Source organism: Puma concolor, chromosome C2 (genome assembly GCF_028749965.1).
Source record: "Puma concolor isolate L17-30 chromosome C2, mPumCon1.1.hap2, whole genome shotgun sequence".
Classification (NCBI taxonomy): domain Eukaryota; kingdom Metazoa; phylum Chordata; class Mammalia; order Carnivora; family Felidae; genus Puma; species Puma concolor.
Genome location: NC_141675.1, coordinates 21,430,502 through 21,446,451, shown reverse-complemented (window position 1 = coordinate 21,446,451; position 15,950 = coordinate 21,430,502). Strand labels below are relative to the sequence as shown.

At 36.6% G+C, this 15,950-nt stretch overlaps 1 pseudogene; it reads right to left on the bottom strand.

The window, feature by feature from the left end:
* Positions 1 to 14,340: 14,340 nt before the first annotated feature.
* Positions 14,341 to 15,741, bottom strand: LOC112849306 (tubulin alpha-1A chain-like; annotated as a pseudogene).
* Positions 15,742 to 15,950: the final 209 nt, after the last annotated feature.

The window sequence follows — 15,950 nt, the reverse complement described above, 5'->3', positions numbered from 1 at the left end:
AATGAATGAAGTTGTTATACACACACACAATGAAATATGACTCATTCATAAAAAATGAGATCTTGACTTCTGCAACAATATGGATGAACCTAGAGAGTACTATGCAAAGTAAAATAAGTCAGAGGAAGATGAATACCATATTATTTCACTTATATGTGGATCTAAAAAACAGAAGAAATTAACAAACTCTTAAATACAGAGAACAAATTGGTGGTTGCCAGAGGGGAGGTTGCTGGGGGATGGGTAAAATGAATAAAGGGATTAATTGGTGCAAACGTTCAGTTACAAAATAAATAAGTCACAGATATGAAAAGTATAGTGTAGGGAATATAGTCAAAATATTGTAGTAATGTCGCTTATTAACTATACTTACTGTGGTGAGCTTTGAGTATAGAGGTGTCAAATCAATATGTTATACACCTGAGACTAACATAGAATATGTTAATTATATTTCAACAAAAAATAATCTTCTGAAATAAACTTGAGGCATCACATTGATTTTTTTCCTTGGTGTCCTGTAATTTTAAAAGGGTAGTGCAATCTCTCAAATGACTCCTATTCTAGGACCTTAATAAAGGTTCAAGGATTTTTCTTAGGGTACCAACATGGACGTACAGAAAAGAGTAATCTTCACAGCCCAACGACATTGCATGAACTTGATTTATTTTGTGCATGTGCAGTTCCAAATGACTGGGATAAGAGAAACAGGTGATAATATGGTGTGAAAATGATGGCAAATCCAGATGCAGAGTTAGCAAGATCCAGCATCCAGCTTTCAAATAGAGCATGAATTCAATCCTTTTCTTATGGATATGTCAGAATTTGAAAGAAAGAATAAAAGGCATTCAAGTAAGAATAGACCTGCTTGTACTCTGGCCAATATTTATATCTTAAAAAACAAAATGCCAGAGAAAAACACAAAGCAAGAGAGAATGCTTATATTCAGATATCACATAAAGAATGTGCTTCAGGGGCAGTGTAATCAAAACCAGATGAGTGATCGGAAATAGATTCACTCAGTTCATTTGTGGATATAAAATTCCAGCGATCTCACACCAGCTCCTTTTTTTGGTATCTTCTAATGGGTTATTGAACCTCTTTGGACATCAGTTCTACATCTGTACTACAATGATGGCTTTAATTATGAGTATCTTCATGGCTCCTTCCAGCTTTAACTTTCCATAATTTTCTAAAGTGCTATGTATGAGACCCATTATAATTTCCACAAATACTCATGAGGACAATTCCATAATCCCAACTTAGGTGAGAAAAAGTGATTATTTTCTAAGAATGTATGATATCTTTTTATATTGGACAGTTCAGCATTTACAAAAGGACAAAATGTAGGCTTACGAAATTTTCTTGGAAGAAATGTTTGTCTACCTAGTGATGATGTTTTGGTTTGGGAAGTAGAGGATTTAATTGTTCAATTAGCCAATCTGCAAGGATGGAAGAAGCATCTTTGTGAAAAAGTTGATGTGTTGAAGCTACTTTTATTATTACTATTATTCTCTGAAAGAAAGAAATCATTTTTTCATGAAACATATCAAAGGCAGAAAGATAACAAATTCCCAGATTCAGTTATTTGTGTAAACCATGGATGTCTTTCTGTAATAAAAATGAATAATATACTCTGCCAGCATCAACTAAATGGAGGCAAAAGATAGTTTGCTGGTTTTGAGACTAAGGCACTCATTTCTCCCTCACTCGTTTACCACAGTTGTCTATCATGCTTGTCTCTTCTGTTCTGTAATAAAGCTTCTTCATCAAGTTTAAGAAATAAAATATAGTCAAAACAGATGATTTTATAATGTAGGGGGAGGACTTTTTTGAGAACTGTTGACTTCTATTTAACTTTCTGCAAGTTTTGAATGTGTCTATCCCCAAAGCAGTATCTGTACCTGTATTTGAATGTGTGTCTTTGTAATTGTCCTAGAATCTTTTAAGCATTCTTTTTTTATTAGTAAGATGTTGGCAGAATCCTGCACGAATTTTTCTCTTCATTATTTCATTTTATTTTGGGATTTGCCTAAATATTTATTGAGATCCTATTATGCTATGGGTATGAAGATCCCAAGGTATAAAATACACAGCCCAGTTGGTGACACTGGCATGTGAAATGTTCCAATAAAACTGAGATGACTCTTCTAGGACTAGAGGGATGCATGTAAAGGATAAGAGTAGATGAATGTCTATGGCATGTGAGAGGTTGTAGGAGAGGGAATCAACAACCCCTCTACTCAGAGTGTAGTCAATGAAACAGTGTATATCATCTGGGAGCTTAGAAATGCAGAATCTCTGACTCTACCTTTGAACTACTGAATCTGAATTGTCATTTTAACAAGATCCCAGTTCATTATTATTATTATGCATTAACTTTTATAAAGCACTGTTCTACATAAAGGTTGTTATTTTATCTGTTAAGAGAAAATCTGTAGAGAAAATTAGAAATTCGAGTAGACCTTTAGGACAAGTGTGGAGAGGAAGATCCCATGTCTAGTAGGAACCTGAAGAGAATGTAAGACTCGTAGTAGACACCTTGGGAATGGGAGTGTGCTAAATGATGATTTCAAACCTGGGTGTTAACCAGGAACCATGCAACTAGATACCCTAATGCATGTCATCTCTACACCGCATTTCTAGCTAGTTACAGAGTAGGGAAATCTGGTCTAGAGATGATCCTGAACTAGGAACTCACAACTATTAAAGTTGCTGTTTCAACTGATTGGTTGATTAATCAATTAGTTGAAAGTCAACAAGCTCCCATGTCAGTACATCTAGAGAAGATGAATTGGGGTACATGCCATGGATGGAAAGTTACTCTTTGGAATAACCATCTTTTTTTTTTTTTTTTTTTTTTTTTTTTTTTTTACCCCATGTGCTAGAATTTGTTGAAATTGTTTAGTTTTCACTACATTGGAACCATATTCTGAGCATAGGTTCAGAATCAGTGTATATAATATGAAAATTTTGCATGGTCACTATAACCCTTGGAGGTCCCTTGAACGTGTATTCCAAAAGCAACGGTACAGATTTCATTTAGTCCAATAAATCTAATTCCTCCTCCAGCATTAAAACAGCTTATTTTCTTTTTGATGAGTACCATATGCGCTAATTCCCCTGCGTTTAGGGACACTTTTGTTTAAAAAAATAAAATAAAAATAGAAGTCTTTTAACTTTTGAATCACACTCAATCTTGAACACTTAACCAAATCTCAAACTCTTTCTGGTACAATTTTTATAAGCAGATGGCTATATAATTTGACTCTGTCAGCCTCATTCATCCACCTGAATTGTCTCCCCTCTTTCCTCAGTGGTTCCCATGGAAGAACCAGAAGATACAATGTCTCTTTATTTAAGAATCTTGAAAGAAAGTAATGTATGTTTTAATCAAAATTAAATTACCAGTATGCAATTACCATACTACCAGAGGCACAGAACAAAATGCACAGACATGCAATTGTTTGAGATTGCACAATTCAACATATTCATGTTACCACCACCTACTCAAAATATAAATAAAACGTTGCTGTCTCACTAAATTAAATGGGCCTCTTACCAGTCATCCTCTTCAACCTCTTTTTGCTCTCTGTCCCCACAGATTAGTTTTGTCTATTCGTGATTTCATACAGTGGAACCAATAGCATGTAATTTGTGTGTGTGTCATTTCTTTTGTTTAGTGTGATATTCCTGAGTTTTATGCAAGCCATTTTTTATTCATGCAGAGTAGTACTCCCTTGTATGAATACATTACAATTTCTTTATTCTATTGATGGATATTAGGGTTGTTTTTCATTGGAGCTATTACCCAAAAAATCCTTCTATGAATATAGTCGTGTACTTCTTTGTAAAGAAAGAGATTTGTGTTCCTTGGATAAATATTTTACATGACACTTCCAAACAGATCATAAAAGGTGCAACCCCAGAAAGGTGTGAGAATTTAATTTGCTCACCAACATTAGGTATTGTTTTTTTTTTTTTAATTTTAGCCCCATCAGTATATATGTAATGTCTATTCAATTGTGGTTTTAATTTTTATTTCTATAATGATTAGAGATTTTGATGATCTCTTTGTATATTTATTATATATCTTTTTTCATGAAGTGTCCAAGTCCTTTACCAATTATCTGCTGGGTTGTTTTATTACTGATGAGGGAATTTGTTATATATCCTGATTCCATTCTTTTTTCTTCTTTTTTAAAATTCTCATGTGCTTTTTTACTTTATTAAAAATTTTTTTTCTGATGTTTGTTTATTTTTGAGAGAGAGAGAGAGACAGAGAGAGAGCAAGCAGGAGAGGGGCAGGGAGAGAGGGAGACACAGAGTCTGAAGCAAGCTCCAGGTTCTGAGTGAGGCAGGGCTCAAAATCACAAACCACAAGATCATGACCTGAGCTGAAGTCGGACACTTACCCAACTGAGCCACCCAGGCTCCCCTCTCATATGCTTTTTTTTTTTTAATTATTTAAATTCCAGATAGTTAACATACAATGTAGTATTAGTTTCAGGCATATGATACAGTGATTCAACACTTCCGTATGCTACCCGGTTCTCCTCACATTAAGTGTCCTCCTGGACCCTCATCACCTATGTAACCCATCCTCTACTTCCCTCCCATCTGGTAACCATTAGTTTGTTTCTGTAATTAAGAGTTTGTTTCTTGGCTTTTGTTGATACGTTTTGCTAATTTTTTTATTTCAATTTGCGGCTTATTTAATAATAGTATTTTTTGACAGTGTAAATATTTCATTTTGACCAAGGCCAGCTAATCCATTTTTGTTTTCTATAGTTAGTTCATTTTATGCCCTGTCAGAAATTCTGCTCCCATTTTGCAAAGATAGTTTCCTATGTTTTGTTCGTCATAATTTTGGTTTTTATACCTAGATCTATGATCCATCTCAAATTAACTTGTGTATGAAATGAGCTAGAGATCCGTGCTCTTTTTTTTTATATATATATATTTTAAATATTCGGTTGATATAGCAATATTTGAAAAAAGACTTAGGTTTCTTCATGGAATTAACTTCACACCTTGGTTGAAAACCATTTGTGTATGTATAGGTCTGTTTCTGGAGTCCTTTTTTTGTTCCTTGATGTGTTAGTCTATGCCAATAATGCATTGTTTTCATTACTGTAGTCTTAAAATCGGGCAGTGTAAGTCCTCTCAATTATTCTTTTGTAAAATGGTTAATGCTGGGGCACCTGGGTAGCTCAGTAGGTTAAGTGTCTGACTTTGTTCAGGTCATGATCTCATGGTTTGAGTGCTGCATTGGGCTCTGAGCTGACAACTGGGAGCCTGGAGCCTGCTTCAGATTCTGTGTCTCCCTGTTCCTCTGTGCCTCCCCTGCTCATGCTCTCTCTCTCTCTCTCTCTCTCTCTCTCTCTCTCTCTCTGTCTCTCAAAAAGAAATAAACATAAAAAAAAAGACTTTAAAAAGATTGTTGAAGCTATTCTAGGGCCTTTGCATTTCCATAAAAAAATTAGAATTGGCTTTTTAAGAAAGTGGATGGAATCTATTAAGCAATTTAGACAGAATATTGAGTGGATATTTAGCTCTCCTATGTATAAATATAGGTCTAATTATATAATTAAAGTAAGGAAATAGAAAAAAATGAAATAGCTAAAGATAAATTTTAGTATTTTTATATAAGAAAAAAATATATTCTTTTTTTTTCCCTTCCAGTGAGAAATTTTTTTCTTCTTTTTTTTAATAGTGTCCTAGCCATTGGAATACTGTTTATTTTTACAAATACATAATTTACAAAAACAGTTTTCATTAGTTCATTTGGAATCTTTAATAATAATATTGGTATTGGGAATTACTAATTTTCACATTTTTCTACATTTTACATCGTATGAGCAAGGAAGATACAAAAGACTTTTGGAGCTTTGTTATTCTTTATTCTTTGTCAGTGTAAGTTTAGATCAATAGAATTACATCCCTTCCCCCCACCGCCCCTCCTTAAGAAATAACTGGTTTTTAGTTTTTCCCAGCCTGAACTCTCACACTAACTCTCTACAAGGCCATGTTCTGTCCTCTTCCGGGGCTATTGCACATCCCTTTATCCTTTAATGTTCTTCTCCTTTATCTTTCCATGGCAAACCCCTCATTGTTCAGAGTGCAGCTCAAATCTGACCTCTTAAGGGATTCTCCCTAATAAGTGTGTCTAAAATACTTATTTCCATAGTTCTCTATACCAACATCCTTTGATTTTCATCACTTAGTTTTTCACTATCTGAAATCACTTGCTTATTCATTGCATATTGACTCTCTCTTTGATTCCACTAAAGTGTGAGCTCTCAGAGGCAGGAACCATGTTATCCTCAGCATGCCTACCACATCAGCAAAGCAATAAATACCTGCTAAGTGAATTAATGGATTTTGAAGTTGGTCATACCATTTTAACTTACCAGTAAACGTTATTTGAATCCATTCATTCTACCTTTTCAGAGTTGAACATTGAAAAAAAAGTTAATGTTTGTACGTTCTATTTTTATTTTTGGTATTATTGACAATGCAGAACATTTTTACACACTGTAATAATAGTTATTGGGGCGCCTGGGTGGCGCAGTCGGTTAAGCGTCCGACTTCAGCCAGGTCACGATCTCGCGGTCCGTGAGTTCGAGCCCCGCGTCAGGCTCTGGGCTGATGGCTCGGAGCCTGGAGCCTGTTTCCGATTCTGTGTCTCCCTCTCTCTCTGTCCCTCCCCCGTTCATTCTCTGTCTCTCTCTGTCCCAAAAATAAATAAAAAACGTTGAAAAAAAAATTAAAAAAAAATAGTTATATTTACTCTTGTGTGATAAGGTGGAAGTGGATCTGACTTTAGAGTCAAAACAATGATTTCAAATTTTGGCTTTATCATTTACTAATTGTTCAAACTTGCACAGCCACTTAATATTCCTGAGCCTCAGTTTCCTCACATGCAGATTTCAGATAATAACACTTGCTCTGCTCATTCCATAAAATTTTTGTGAAGGTGAAATTAGATAATGTATTTATGAATGTACTTTGCAAATGGAATATGTAAGTTCTTATTATTAAATTTAATGTGCTAATGCATTGCCTAATGGACCGAAAGAGTTAATTGTTCTGCAAAAATTATCTAATTTATTTTCAGGGTTGGGGAGAATTTTATGCAAGGTGCTACTAATAGATAATAATAACTCATTTGTTCCTCTATCGCACCTTTCTTTAGAGGACTCAGAGAGCTTTATTCTATCTCATTAATCCTTAACAATGCCTCTGAATCATTAGACAGCCTGACGATAAGCATGGTTCTTTTGATTTTTACAGCTGGAGCAAATGGGGCACTGAGAGGTTATGTGACTTTTTCAAAGTCACACAGAAATCAGTGAGGTTGCTGCAGAAAGGGGCTTGGGACTCCTGGAAGCATCCTGCCTATAACTAACTTCAGTAGACAATGCCCAGTGCAGATCACTGCTAAGGTCTAGCGGGAGAAACAAAGAGCATGACAGGTGTACTATTCTCAATGAGCTTCATTCTTAGAGTGAGAATAGGAACATAAATTGGCTGAGATGGGACAGAATTGGAATGTCATGATTTAGTTTTTTTAAACTGCCGTGAAATTTCAATGTGGGTAGATCTCATTAGTTAAAACAGAATAGGTTTCAGAGAAAAGGTGACGTTTGAAATAGATCATAAAATGTTGATAACTTTTGTAAGTAATAAAAGTAGAAAAAAATATACTAAGCAAATAAAACAAAATATAAGAGAAATATGGGACTTATCTGAAGAAAAGTAACTGTCCTTTGAATGATGTGATATATACAAATAACACAATGTATTTAGATACATGCTAAAATTACCTTAAAGTGATAATATTTATTTTAATTTTTATAAGGAATTACCATAATTATTGATTCACAGTCATCATCATAGTTAAAATCATGTTCATTACCAGCAGTCATCAAACATGAAAGGGAGTAGTAAATATATAAGGCTGTTGTGATACATTGAAGTTAAGTTTACCTTCTCTTCTATCTTGTGCCAGAGCATATTTCTCTGACCAGATCTTGCTTGGGCTTGGGATTCAGCTATGGAATTTTCTTTGCCAAATGGAACATGATCAGGTGTGATTCAAGTTTAGATGTGCTTACATACTTTGGCTTGCCTTATGCCATAAAACTAACATAAGAGATAAAGCCCCAAGGATGGTTTGTTTTTTAAAAGAGTATGAGTGATACATAGAGCAGATCTAGACCCAATGTTCAGTGTTGATCCAAAGCCAACAAAACTTCAACCTGAAGCAAAGCTATCCCACCTGACTCACAGATATGTAAGTGAGAAAAAGAATTGCTTAATTCTAAGTCATTGCACTTTAGAGGAATTTATTAGGCAATCATAGTTGACCAACCTAGCTGGTAGTGTCTAGTGGGGGTGTGCTGTAATGGGTCTTTATAACAAGTCCTTACCAGTAGTTCACTGACAGTTAAACCAATAAATGGGCTCCAGATCTCAGAAATGGAATAAAATGTTAATTTAAATGATATACACATTTTTTTTGAGCTACTTCTTAAATGATAAGGACCATTACCCTGAAGCATTATGAACAAGAGAGTAGATAGCCACAGTTTTACTTTAGTAAGAAAGATTTGGCTGAGTATATAGGATACAGATGTAGTGTTGGGAGTCCAGGCAGGAGACTATTGCCAATGTCTAAATGATAGGCAGTGGTTAACCTGGGTGGAAGTAAAGGAAAGAAAATGACAGAAAGAAAATGAATGTAAGACCTTTGCTGGAGTTGATTTCATTGGATGTGACAGTTGATGAGTTGATGAGGAGAAGCAAAATCAAAAGTGACTTGAGTCTTTGAAGCAGTTGTTGGTTATAAGATTAGTGATGTCATTCTCAGAAATGAAAAAGTCAGAGGAGCATGAGTAGGTGATTTGAATTATGGAGAGATGATGAGTTTCATATTTACCATGTCGAGTTTGAAGTACAGACAGATTTGAGCAAGTGGCCAGACCCCACTTACCTGATTGTCAAATGCCTTTAAATGAAGAGTGCTCTTATGCCTAGATGGAAAAGATTGCTCACATACTAAATTCCAAACTCCAGAGAAGTTTTAAGAAAAATCAATGGATTCCTGCTTAGAGCCAAGAATATTAGGTAGAGTGTTTGGTATTCATTGAAATTCTATTGCCAGAAACATAAGCAATCTCTTAAGAAGAGAAAGTCTGGTTTGGCCGTGTGTTGCCACTTTTGGGGGACATTCTAACTACGGGACTGATAGAAGAGGCACAGGGCTTGTATACGCATTGCAGAAAACTTTACAATTGGCTTTATATTGAAATAGGGAAATGCTATATTCTATACCAGTTAGTAGTCAGTTGATGATACAGAATTTTATAGAGGTTTACTGGCCAGTAACTTGAGACATTTTAACAAGTGATAATTCATGAAATAGCATTTGAGAACATTGGCTTTGGAAACAGCTCCCTCTGGTTTGAATCTATGTTCTACTGGTGTCAGCCTATTGATTCATTCTTTTAACAAATATTTGTTGAATTCCTGCCATTTTCTATGTCTGAGAAAAAAAAAAAACTTATGAAAACCACTACTTTTGAGAATTTACATCTTAGTGGGGGGAGGTATTCAACAAATAATAAACATAATAAATATGGCAAAGACTATAAAAAAGTTATGAATGATATGGAGAAAGAAGGAGAAGCATGTAAGGATTGGGAGTTTGGTGGGAGTAGGGGACAAATTGCATTATTAGATAGGGTATTCAAGATCTCACTGAGATGTTCATATGTGAGCAAAATCTCAAAGGAGTTGAAAGAGATAGGAAGATATAAACAGATAAAAATATCTAGAGCACAAGTCCTAAGGTGGAATCGTGCCTGATAATTGATGAACAGCACAGAGGCTGGAGTATAAAGAGCAATTCAAGGAACAGGAGGAAATGAAGTCAGTGAGAAAAATGGGTGGGGGGTGGGCAATCAGGAAGGGATTTTAGCTTTTACCATGAGTGAAAAGGAGATTCATTAGAGAATTATTTTTCTTTCCTCTTTATTATAGAAAATTTCAAGCATATGTAAAAGTAGAGAGATAGTACGATTGAGCCTCATCATCCAGTTAAAATAATTGTTGATATAAGACCATTCTTATTTCTTCTGTATCCCTGCTCAGTCCCTCAATTCCCGATTATTTTAAAGCAGAATCAAGACATCATATCATTCGGCTTATAACTATTTGGTAATATCTTTGAAATAAAAGACCTTCATTGTCTTAAACATAATCATAAAGCCATTATTATACCTAAAAATAAAAATCTTGGTGTTACCAAATATCCAGTAAGCATTCACATTTCCCCCAATTATTTTAGAAACGTGTTTTTTATGGTTATTATTTGTGTAAATTAGGATTATAAAGTGTTTGGAACAAAGGGGTAACAGAAACACTCTGGCTGATGTGGTAAGAATAATATATGGAGTGTCAAAGAAAGAAGCAGGCAGAACAGTTGGAAGCCATTGTAGTTATTTGGAAGAGGAGTAATGGTGGCTCAACCTTAGAATGGTAGCTGAGGAGGTGGTGATAAATTGAGTGCTGAATCTATTAGAGCCAATAGATTTTCTAAAGGTATTGGGTATGGAGTGAGAGAGAAATCATAAGGTGAGTATGAGGTTGTTGGGTTAAGCTGGCCAACAGTGTTGATAGGTTTGTGGGATTAACAGAGTTAAGTTTGGGCAGTTCAAGACTGTACCTAGAAATGAGAGTCCCCAGCATATTGTTGATATATAGAGAGAGCTATGAGACTGGATGGAATCACCAATGTCTTTAGTGTAAATTGAAGAGCGAGGATAACCGAGGACACAGCCCTGGGGTGTTGCAAGGTTTTAAGGGAGAAAAACCAGCAAAGGATACTGACGAGCTGCCAGGGAAGCAAGTGTTCTGGGAGTTAAGTGGAGGCAGTGCTTTATGGCGTGGGTAGCCATCAACAGTGTCAAAAGCTATTGTTATGTCAACCAACATGAGAACTGTAATAAAGGATAATAGGACTTATTCTCTCATGTGATTTTTGTTTATTTAAAAAATATTTATTGCCTACCTACTATATTTCAGCCCCTGATTAGACACTGAAGATAAAAATGAGAAGAGGATATAAGTTCTACCTTTAGGAATCATATACTAGTGGGGATGTATTAGAAGACATTTTAAAACACTATTATAACTTATCCATTTTATTCTCCATTTGGTTCACCTGTAAAATAGAGCTAATTGTACCTTCATTATAAGTTGTGAGAATTAAACAATATTATACTTATATAAGGATGTGAAAAAAGTGTTACCCTCTAGAATTATTTGGTTAATTACTCTTCTTATTTAGAAGAAAGATCAATACATTTGTGGTACAGGATAAAACCCAGAGGTCAGGTTTAATTGACAAAAGATTATCTTTAAGTCATAGGCTTAAGAAGAGGAAATAAACGTGAGTATCTCTAAAAATAACTTTGGAAGGAGAGTGTGGAGACCTAAAATAAAAATAAGTGGGTAGAGGATGAGATCATGGGCTGGAGGAAGGCCAGAAGGAGAAAGGCTGGGTGGTCTCTGGTTGAAGCAAGGCAGGACAAACAAAAATATCTAAGAGGGAATTATAATGGATCAATTTAAAACTGTGGAATTGGATTCACATAAGATGAAAACCGGGACAATTTGCAAAGGCACAGGACCAATTTCTCTAAAATTCATAAAAATGAATAAGGTGTAGAATTGTCCTAGGCTCTAGAGCGGGAGTTCAGCTCAATCCAACAAAGACGTTAAGAGCCAAAATGGGCTGAGCTGACATCTGGGCTAAATATGCAGATAGCTTGGCATGGAGTAGGTGTTTAGTAAATGGCAGCATTTACTGCAGCAGGATATACACATTCCCCAGAAAAGTCTTGTCTACCAAGGTGTTGGTAGCAGCTGTCTCAGTCATTAGGAATACACTTCCTTGCTTTTTACATTCTTTGTGATTGTGTTTTTAAATTTTTTCTCCAAAAAAGTCCATATTCATTCGTAATAAGAAAAATAATATTAGAAACTTTTTTCTAGGAGAAATCAAAGTTAGCCATACAGTTTTTATCTAGTCCTTACGGAGCCAATCTTAAAGTGGGAATAAATCCCCTCCTGAAATATGGCTGATGAAATCATTTTGAATGAAATTTTCTAACATGAATGAGGTCCCAAGGCCTTGCAGGTATGATGATACCACCACCATCAATCGTGTCACTGAATCAGGTATTCTGATATTTAATGCTAAGAAAGTGTGTACATTTGTGAACATAATCACAACGTCCTCCCTCAATGTATTCCAACAACTTTAATTTTGATTTTGTTCTTTTAAATCACTATCTACATGGAAAGCATGGTGATTAGGGTAAGAGTATATGGAAGAATAAAATTTTTTTTTTTTAATTTTTTTTTTCAACGTTTTTATTTATTTATGGCACAGACAGAGACAGAGCATGAACGGGGGAAGGGCAGAGAGAGAGGGAGACACAGAATCGGAAACAGGCTCCAGGCTCCGAGCCATCAGCCCAGAGCCTGACGCGGGGCTCGAACTCACGGACCGTGAGATCGTGACCTGGCTGAAGACGGACGCTTAACCGACTGCGCCACCCAGGCGCCCCTGGAAGAATAAAATTTTAAAATTCCTTTCAAGAAACTGCTAAAGTGTTGTATGTATAAAGGCAATACTGAAGAGATTATTCAATTCAATTAAAAAATTTCATTGAGCTTTGCTGCGTGCTGGGATTCTCAGAGTGAATCACACACAGGGGCTATCTCCTACCAGGGGAAAAAGACATGTAAACAAATAAGTGACAATGTGACAAATGAGGCAATAGAAACACAGAGAAGCTACCTGAAAGTGCAAGGCTAAGAGTGATTAATTTTATCTGTAAGCTTAGGAAAACATTTCTGAAGTGAGGAATCTAGTTGCTGAGGACTAAAAACAAAATACTCTAGCATCCAAAATGGAAACACTCATTCTAAATAAGGAATTGCACTTGGTGTTTGTTGAGAAGTGTGAGTGAGCAGGGTATCAGCTTATGAGACAAGTAAGTTTAACAGAGGGCAAACTCCAGACCCTTGTGTTTATATGAAGGGCCCTGATGTACGGTGGGCAGTATGGAGGGCAATGGTTAGGGAAATCATTTGGGACCAGTATGCTGTATGAACTGAAAAACATAAGTTTTGTATAACAAGATGATTGTCACCCATCAAAAATGTCTAAACCAAGCAATATGATACGTGCATATACTATGCAGTGGGGATGAAGAATGGGTGCAGAATTTGAGCAACTTCCAAGAGATGACAGTGTTGCACATAAGGAAAAAAAAAGTGAAGATATAGGGAAATAATGAGTTTTGGGGTTGTAACTGGAAGCACTGGGGGATTCTGGATAGATGTTCCCGACAGCCGATAATGCAAGATTGAGAAAATCTTCAAAGTTTGAACATAGGAACTATGTAAGGAAGTAACAAAAAACTTGCAGCAACAGATTTAGTGGGATTTAAAAGTTTGAAAAGACTCTTTAAACATCAATTCTTAACGTTTCTAGGTTCTTTATAAATCCGAGGGGCCAAAAAGAGTATCAGAGGGAAAAAAAACAAAAATAGGATTCATTGGCTTTAAATGGATGACTGCCATAAGAGTTTGTTTGTTTGTTTGTTTGAAGTTCAGTTCCACAGACATTTTTTGAGAACCTATTCTGTGTCACACACTGTATACTGTAGTGCTGGGGACATCAATTTGTGTAAGGTATTATACTTATGAAACGTAACATTCTGTTTTGGTTATCAGACCTATAAATGGTTACACTGATAAAGTATTCTCAGGGATAAGATATATGTAGAGGAAGAACAAAATATATCCAGAAGACTGTACAATCGAATAATCCAATTAGTGCAGTATACTAATCAGGTTGTAACCATAGCTTTCACCATTTTTGTGTAAATTAGCTTAACTATGACATATGATATGATTATACTCCTATAATCCAAACTAATATTGCCTGCCTTTCTTGATTTCTTTTTTCTTTTCTTTTTCTTTTCTTTTCTTTTTTCTGTTCTTTCTTTCTTTCTTTCTTTCTTTCTTTCTTTCTTTCTTTCTTTCTTTCTTTCTTTTCATTTAAGACAGGGAATACTTCATTCAAACTCATCAGAGAAATGGACAGCTTGGGTCTATAATAAAGCATTGTGTTTTAAAATATAGGCCAGTAATTGTATGTGAGAGTATACACTGCTACATGCAAATTAACTGATCAGAGCACACTTTTCAATGTTTAAAACAGACTAAGCTTCCCTGTAAAAGCAGCACGTATGTGACTTTTTAAACTTCTTCTTCAACCTCTCCTTCAACACAATCCATACCAACCACCTCATAATCCTTCTCAAGGGCAGCCATGTCCTCAAAGGCCTTAGGAAACTCTCCTTCCTTCATACCCTCATCCACATACCAGTGAACAAAGGCACACTTGTCATACATCAGGTCATACGTGTGGTTCAGGCAGACCCAGGCCTCAGCAATGCTGCTCAGCATGCACACATCCTGCTGTACTTTGGCCAGGTCTCCACCAGGTACCACAGTGGGAAACTGGTAATTAATGCCACCATTGGGGTCAATGGGGCATCAGTCCACAAACTGGGTGGTACACTTGGTCTTGATGGTGGCAATGGCAGCATTAGCATCTTTGGGGAACCATGTTGCCATGGTACAACAGGCAATAAGCCATGTGTTTACCATGGCGAAGGTCACATTTCACCATCTGGTTGGCTGGCTCAAAGGATTCATTGGTGATCTCTGCTATAGAAAGCTGTTTGTGGTGGGCTTTCTCAGCAGAGATGACAGGAGCATATGTGGTCAGAGAGAAGTAGATGTGGGGATAGGGCACCAGATGCATCTGGAATTCTGTCAGACCGACATTCAGGGTTCCATCAAATCTGAGGGAAGCAGTGATGGAGGACACAATTGAATCTATCAACCTATATAGGCTACTGTAGGTTGGGTGTTCAATATCAAGGCTCCTACAACAGATGTCATAGATGGCCTCACTGTCTACCCTGAAGGTACAATCAGAGTGCTCCAGGTTGTTGTGGATAGTGAGGATGGAATTGTAGGGCTCAGCTACAGCTGTGGAAACCTGTGGGGCTGGAAAATTGGAGAACTCTAGCTTGGACTTCTTGCCATAATCCACAGAGATGATTCATCAGCAGAGGAACGAGTTTCCCCTCCAAAGCTGGGGAAAACCAAGAAGCCCTCGTAGATCCGTGTACTGGTTGGCCAGTTTCTGAAATCGGTCCAAGACAAGGTCAGTAATCTCCTCGTCAATGTTGTGGTGCCCTTGGGCATAGTTATTGGTGGCATCTCCTTGCCTGTGATGAGCTGCTCAGGGTGGAAGAGCTGGCTATTGGTGCCAGTGAGAACTTCATCAATGACTGTGGATTCCAGGTCTACCAACACTGCCCTGGGCACATGCTTGCCAGCACCTGTCTCACTGAAGAGCTCTTGATGTTGAAGGAGTCATCTCCTCCTCCAGTGGTCTTGTTACTTGGCATCTGATCACTGGGCTGGATGCTGTGTTCCAAGCAATAGACCTCCCAGCAGTCCCTATCAATCTGGACACCAGCCTGGCCAACATGGATGGAGATGCATTCATGCATGGTTGCTGCTTTGCAGCTGCCAAGCAGATGGCAGAGAGGAAGAGAAGTTGTTGCTTGTTAGAGCATGACACTTAGGCAGTTGATGTTAGAGAAACTCCAAACTAACATTCTTTTACCTGCAGAGAAGATAAAATACGCAATAGGAGTGTGGCTAAAATCACATATACCTGTCTCAATTACTAGAAAAGCAATTTAAAGCATTTTCCACATGGCTGGTATCTACTGGATATTAGTGCCTTAATAGCCATCATTTATAGAGCATAGTTGTATGCTTGTACG